Source organism: Musa acuminata, chromosome BXJ1-8 (assembly GCF_036884655.1).
Source record: "Musa acuminata AAA Group cultivar baxijiao chromosome BXJ1-8, Cavendish_Baxijiao_AAA, whole genome shotgun sequence".
In the NCBI taxonomy this organism is placed as follows: domain Eukaryota; kingdom Viridiplantae; phylum Streptophyta; class Magnoliopsida; order Zingiberales; family Musaceae; genus Musa; species Musa acuminata.
The window spans coordinates 45,899,338-45,905,337 of record NC_088334.1 but is presented as its reverse complement, the minus strand read 5'-3'; positions in this window follow the sequence as shown (position 1 = coordinate 45,905,337).

Sequence of the window (6,000 nt, the reverse complement as noted above, 5' to 3'; positions counted from 1 at the left end):
GCCGAGAGAGCTCCTCGAGTTGTAAGACTTATACACGAACTACTATTAAAAAGTGCCCAAGGATGAAGAGTGACCCAACAATAACTTTCAATGAGAAAGAGATAGAGAATTATGAAAATGCCTTGGTAGTCTTTATAAAGATTATTAATGCCCAAGTGAAGTGGATCATGATTGACATAGGCAGTTCTGCCAATATCACTTATTTTGATGCTTTTCAAAAACTTGGGTTATCAACTAATGACCTTACCTCAATGACCTTTTTTGATGACAAGGTTTACTAATGATTCTATCTCTCTTCCCAGGACTATAAACCTACACATCATATTCGGAGACGAGCCATACTCCAAAAGAATAATGACTAAGTTCATGATAATAGATATTCCCTCGATGTACAACGTGATCATAGAGCCGATTCACATTGATTATATTGAGGATAGTGATGTTGACTTATCACATAGTGATAAAGTTCCCAATAAGGACTTACATCAGAGAGTTAAGAAGCAACTCAAGGGAGTCGCATTAGTGCTACATAATAACGGTCTCTATACCGAATACAGCTCGACCCGAGTCACCACCTATAGACCTTAGAGACTTTGCTAAGTCTATCCCACATCTTAAGTCAATGAAGTTGTTAATTAAAGTATCCCTAGATAAAGTATGACCCAACTGAATTGTCAAGGTTTAGGTGACCCTTCTCAAGAAGAGGTGTAGCTTATCAACTTTCTCCGAGAGAATACCGAGGTGTTCATGTGGTCGCTAAGAGACATACCAAGAATCGACTCTAACGTAGCTCAACGTCACTTAAACACTTCTCCCAAAGTGCAACTGGTTAAGTAAAGGTCTCGTAAGTTTGTTCTTGACCGCAAAATAAATAATTAGTGAGGAGATAGATAAGTTGTTAGGAGTAGGGTTCATTATTGAGGTGTAGTAGGCCTAATAACTTGCCAATGTTACACTCGTTAAAAAATCTAGTGGAAACTGAATAATGTGTGTTGACTATATCTTTCTAAATAAAGCATGTCCAAAAGATAATTACCTTCTTTCTCATATTGACTAGTTGGTTAATGTTTTCTCAAGTCACAAGATCCTTACATTTATGGATGCATTCTCAAGGTAAAACCAAATAAAAAATAGTGCTAGAAGATAAAAAAATGCCTCCTTTATCATGGATCAAGTCACATATTGCTACCAGATCATTCCCTTCAAGTTAAAAAAATTTGAGAACAACATACCAAATGATAGTAAACAAAATGTTCAAGTATCAAATCGAGAGAAATGTGAAGGTTTATGTGGATGACATGATAGGGAAGAGCAAGACGACCAACTAATATTTGACGGATTTGGATGAGACTTTTTAAGTTCTAAAAAAGTTTAACATGTACCTCAATTCAACCAAATGCATAGTCGAAGCCAATTTGGGAAAGTTTCTTAGGTTCATCATGAATTGAAGAGGAATACATGCAAATCATATGAATGTACGATCTATATTAGAGATGCACCCATCTTGATTAGTAAGAGAGATTAAATAGATAATAGGTCAGCTAGTAGTACTTAGTCAATTCTTATCTTAATTCTATGATAGGTGTTTACCTTTCTTTCAGTTATTAAAGAACCCGAAAGGTTTTCAATAGATCAAGGAGTGCTAAGATGCATGAGGGATCATCTCGTCAAGTTGTTGTAGCTCACTTATTCTATCTTCGATGAAACTATAAGTCTCTACCTCGATGCCACTAACCTAATTGTCAATTCAATATTGGTACAACATAATGTAGGAGTTTAAAGACCAATCTACTATGTCAATCATATTCTAAACGGACCCAAGGAGTGGTACCACCTTATTAAGAAGTTCGCATTTGCGTTAATCTTAGCAATAAGGAAGCTCTACCCATATTTTTAAGCACATGCTTTATAGGTGATCACCGACCAACCTCTTAAGTAGGATCTATCTCGATTTGATATCCAGTCAGTTGCTGAAGTGGTCAGTAAAGTTGGGAGAGTTTAACATCCAATAGATCTTGATGACTATCATAAAGGCCCAAACAATGATAAACCTTATCTTAAAACTAACTCCTTCGTTCGAGATCAATCAAGACACTCTACTTGCCTAGACACTATTCGTGGACGGTTCCACTACCTCGGATGGAGGCAACACTAGACTCATCTTGAAAGGCTCGAATAGATAAAGTGTATAACCAAGCTCTTTGGTTTGGGTTCAAAACCTCCAACAATGAAGCCGAGTATGAAACACTTCTCTTAGGGCTTTAACTTGCTCAAAAGCTTTAAGTCTAGGATATGATAATGTTCAATGATTCACATCTAATCATGAATAAAGTGAACAGGAACTACGAGGCCTAAGATACAATCATGGTAAAGTATCATGCCGAGGTGCAAAATTTAACCCACAACTTCTCCCAATTTAACATGTCGTAGGTTCCCCATGAAGAGAATGCTCAGGCTGATGCGCTTGCTAAATTAGCATCAGCTCGGGCTACGAATGATGGTCAATTACTAATTGAGATACTATCAACCCGAACCATAGACATGCACGATATAACTATGATCGGGGAAGAGCCGAGCTGAATGAATAAGATCCTATGCTATATAAAAAATAAGCCACTCCTGATGAATCTTCGCATCGGCCTAGAGAGTCAAGCATCATCAAGCATGGTATTGCAGACTTAACAATCATTTATATCGTAGGTCTTTTTGTTAATCATTCCTCATATTTAACATTTCGAGAAGTTAAGAGGGCGTTGGCCGAGATACACGAGGGTATATACGAGGAGCACATTGGTGGATGAACCCTTGCCTTCAAGGTACTTAGGCAAAAATTCTATTAGTCGATGTTGCACAACGATACGATAATGTATGCCCAAAAATATAACAAGTGTTAGAGGTCATGTGGATACAACATCAGCCAATAATCCCTTTAAATTTAATTGATTATGAATGGCCCTTCATGTAGTGGGGTTTGGATATCCTTGGACCCTTTCTATTATTAGCCTTTGGGCTAGCGAAGGTTTCTCATCATTCGAGTAGATTAGTTTATGAAGTGGGTGAAGGCTAAGCCACTAGCATTAATCGTTGAGAAGCAAGTCAAGAGATTCATATGGAATAGCACTATCACTTGGTTCAGAATCCCAAGAGTCATAATCAGCAATAATAGAACTTAATTTAACATCTAAGGAGTTTTGTCAATCTTATGGAGTTCAGCTAAAGTTCAGGTCAGTAGTTCATCCTCATATTAACGGTTCTCACTATGGTTCTCAACTAAGCCATTCTTGAAGGGTTAAAAAAGTGAATCATTGGAGCAAAAGACACTTAGGTGGATGAACTACCAAGTATCTTGTAGGCCTCCTAAACAACACCAAAGATTGGGTTGGGAGAGTTGTCATTTAACTTAAACTTCGATATTGAAGTTGTCTTACCACCTAAGATGATCTTTCTAACACCTTAAATTAAAAATTTTGATGAGAAAGTCTTCAAGAGACTTTGGGTTGGGCTCGACCTGATTAGCGAGATTAAATTAGAAGCACACATAAGGGCACTGAGACGCAAGAAAGTGGTAGCCAAGCTTTACAACCAAGGTGTTTGCCCATAGGGAGTTAAATTGAAATACTTGGTGCTTCGAAGAGCTAAAGTCAATGACTCAACTGGATCCCGGGATAAGCTAGCACTAAATTGGGAAGGTCCCTATCCAGTTATCGAGGTCATCCAAGATGAGACTTATTACCTTCAAATAACAAAGGGTATAGTGTTACCGAGGACTTGACACATTACTAACTTAAAGAAATTCTACCCCTAAGATATCTCTCGGGATTAGTCAAGATGCCTATCCTTTAAGCATCAAGCCATGATCTTCTATGTCTTTGGCTTTAGTTGCAATAAAATAGTATTACAAAGGTATAGATGTTGCAAACTAAGAAAAAAAAGTTTTATTACTTTAAATAGACTATACTAACTCGATCGAGCTTCTATATCCAAAATGAGACTTCGACCTACCGTAATAGAAGACTGGCCAGTGGATAAACCCAATAATATGACAAAGTAAAGAAATAAGGATTAAATCAGGTAGTTAGATCCAATGACTTAATAAAAGTCAACATAATGTGACAAGACAATGAACTAAGCATCAAGGGTGAGGTGGTGAGTTGGGGTCGTCATTAGATGAGACATGGGTAGCTATTGGAACATTCTAGTACTCGAGGTATTTGATGAATGGATATTCCTCAATCTCTATCTCGGGATACCTCATCTTGAAATAGATTAAGGCGATACAGTATCTTTATCGATACGATGACCCCCGACCTCTCTAGACCTTTCCTAAATCTAACGAAGGCTTTATGGTCAATAACTACCTCCTCACAATATCTTAGTATCATGGTCCTCTTAGCATCCAATATCTCCCTCAAAGCCCCCAGCTCATTGCTTAGATTCTCAATATACTTATTTTAGGTGGCCAATTGCTTGGTCACACTCATGAGTCGCTCCTTGGTCGTAGCAATCTACTTGACAAGCTCAGAGTTGTAGTTTCTCATTGAGTCCAACTCTCGAGTAAGTTATAGTAGTTCATCCTCCATGTTGCGATTGTTGCTTCGAACCATCTTCAATTATTTAGCTAATCAACGAGCAGCTGCTCGACCTCTTCCAACTGCATCACTAGCTCAGCTCCCCGAGCTTCTGCTTAATTGATAATTACTGGGTCTCTCTTCTTCCTCTTCAGCCCCTTTATCTCCTCCTAAAAAATATCAATCATAAGGGACTGCTGTTTAATCACAGAATTGATGTCCTATATATAGTTAAGAAGGGTTGTGATGTAATAATGATGCTATAAGTTAAAGACAAAGAAGCTAATAATGATACAACAAGAAGATGCTAAAGGGGCTAGCAATGACATGACTTACTATTTCTTAATTATGGTAGCTTGCTCAAGCAAAACCTTTGAGGGGGAATAGTAAATCTACTTTGTTCTCCCGAAGTATAGGGACCCTCGGTAGGGACCCTCGGTAGTATTGCTTTATAGCTATAACATTGCTCCATATTTTTTTGCCTTTTTGTAGGTCCTCTCATCTTAGCTGTAGTGTCATATCTAGAATTGGGTTAGATAAATTAATTATATTCAGCATTGTGAAGGGCAAGAGCTTGCCCTTGTGTAGGTCAAAAACTGACCTTTACCTCTCTCCTCTCCCTCCCGAGGAGAATCTTAAGCTTCGGGGGCCCTTTGAAAATGTTGACTACTCTAAATCAGGAGGCATTTCATTTGATTCCTCTTCGGGAATTTGCTCTATTCGAGTTCCATAACCTGTCAAAGATAACACACCTTCATGGTCTTTTTCTCCCTTGGCTAACCGATAATGGAAGATAGTCAAACCAGGTTAGGGCCAACGCGTTGGGTTATGACTCATGAATGGACGAGAGAGGAGTCAAAGAAGCCATTATTATATCCGAAGAGGAACCAGCTCCTATTCTCCTCAAGGCTCAAAGATACATACCTACAAAAGATTAAAGTTATGAGACTATACATATTAATTTCTTAAAGTTCAAAAAGAAGTGAGTGGGGGGAGGGTATGCAAAAAGATCTATACCCTAAGGAGCCAAGTCGAGACCCACGTTGATCGATCAGTCCTCATCTATCTTCCTAATAGTCTCGGAAGAATAGAGTATCTCTCTCAATGGAAGCACTTGATCCATCTTCTTATTAGATAGGAAGGAAAGTATATTATTTATAGAGCATGCAGACCAGGCAAGACTGAACCCTCAATCCCTACCTTTATCTATGAGGTATAAATTCTCCTTCTAACCTTTATTGTTGGAAGGGATACCATTAACCTTAAAGCACTTTCGAGCAACTATGTAATAGTTATTTTTTTTTCTTGCATAGTCAAAAGCAAGCAACAAAAAATTTGTAGGTCAGGGTAATACTAGCATGACAACACTTTCTAGTGAACACTACCAAATAACATAATGAGTTGGGCACCATCTATGATGGACGATGTTGTG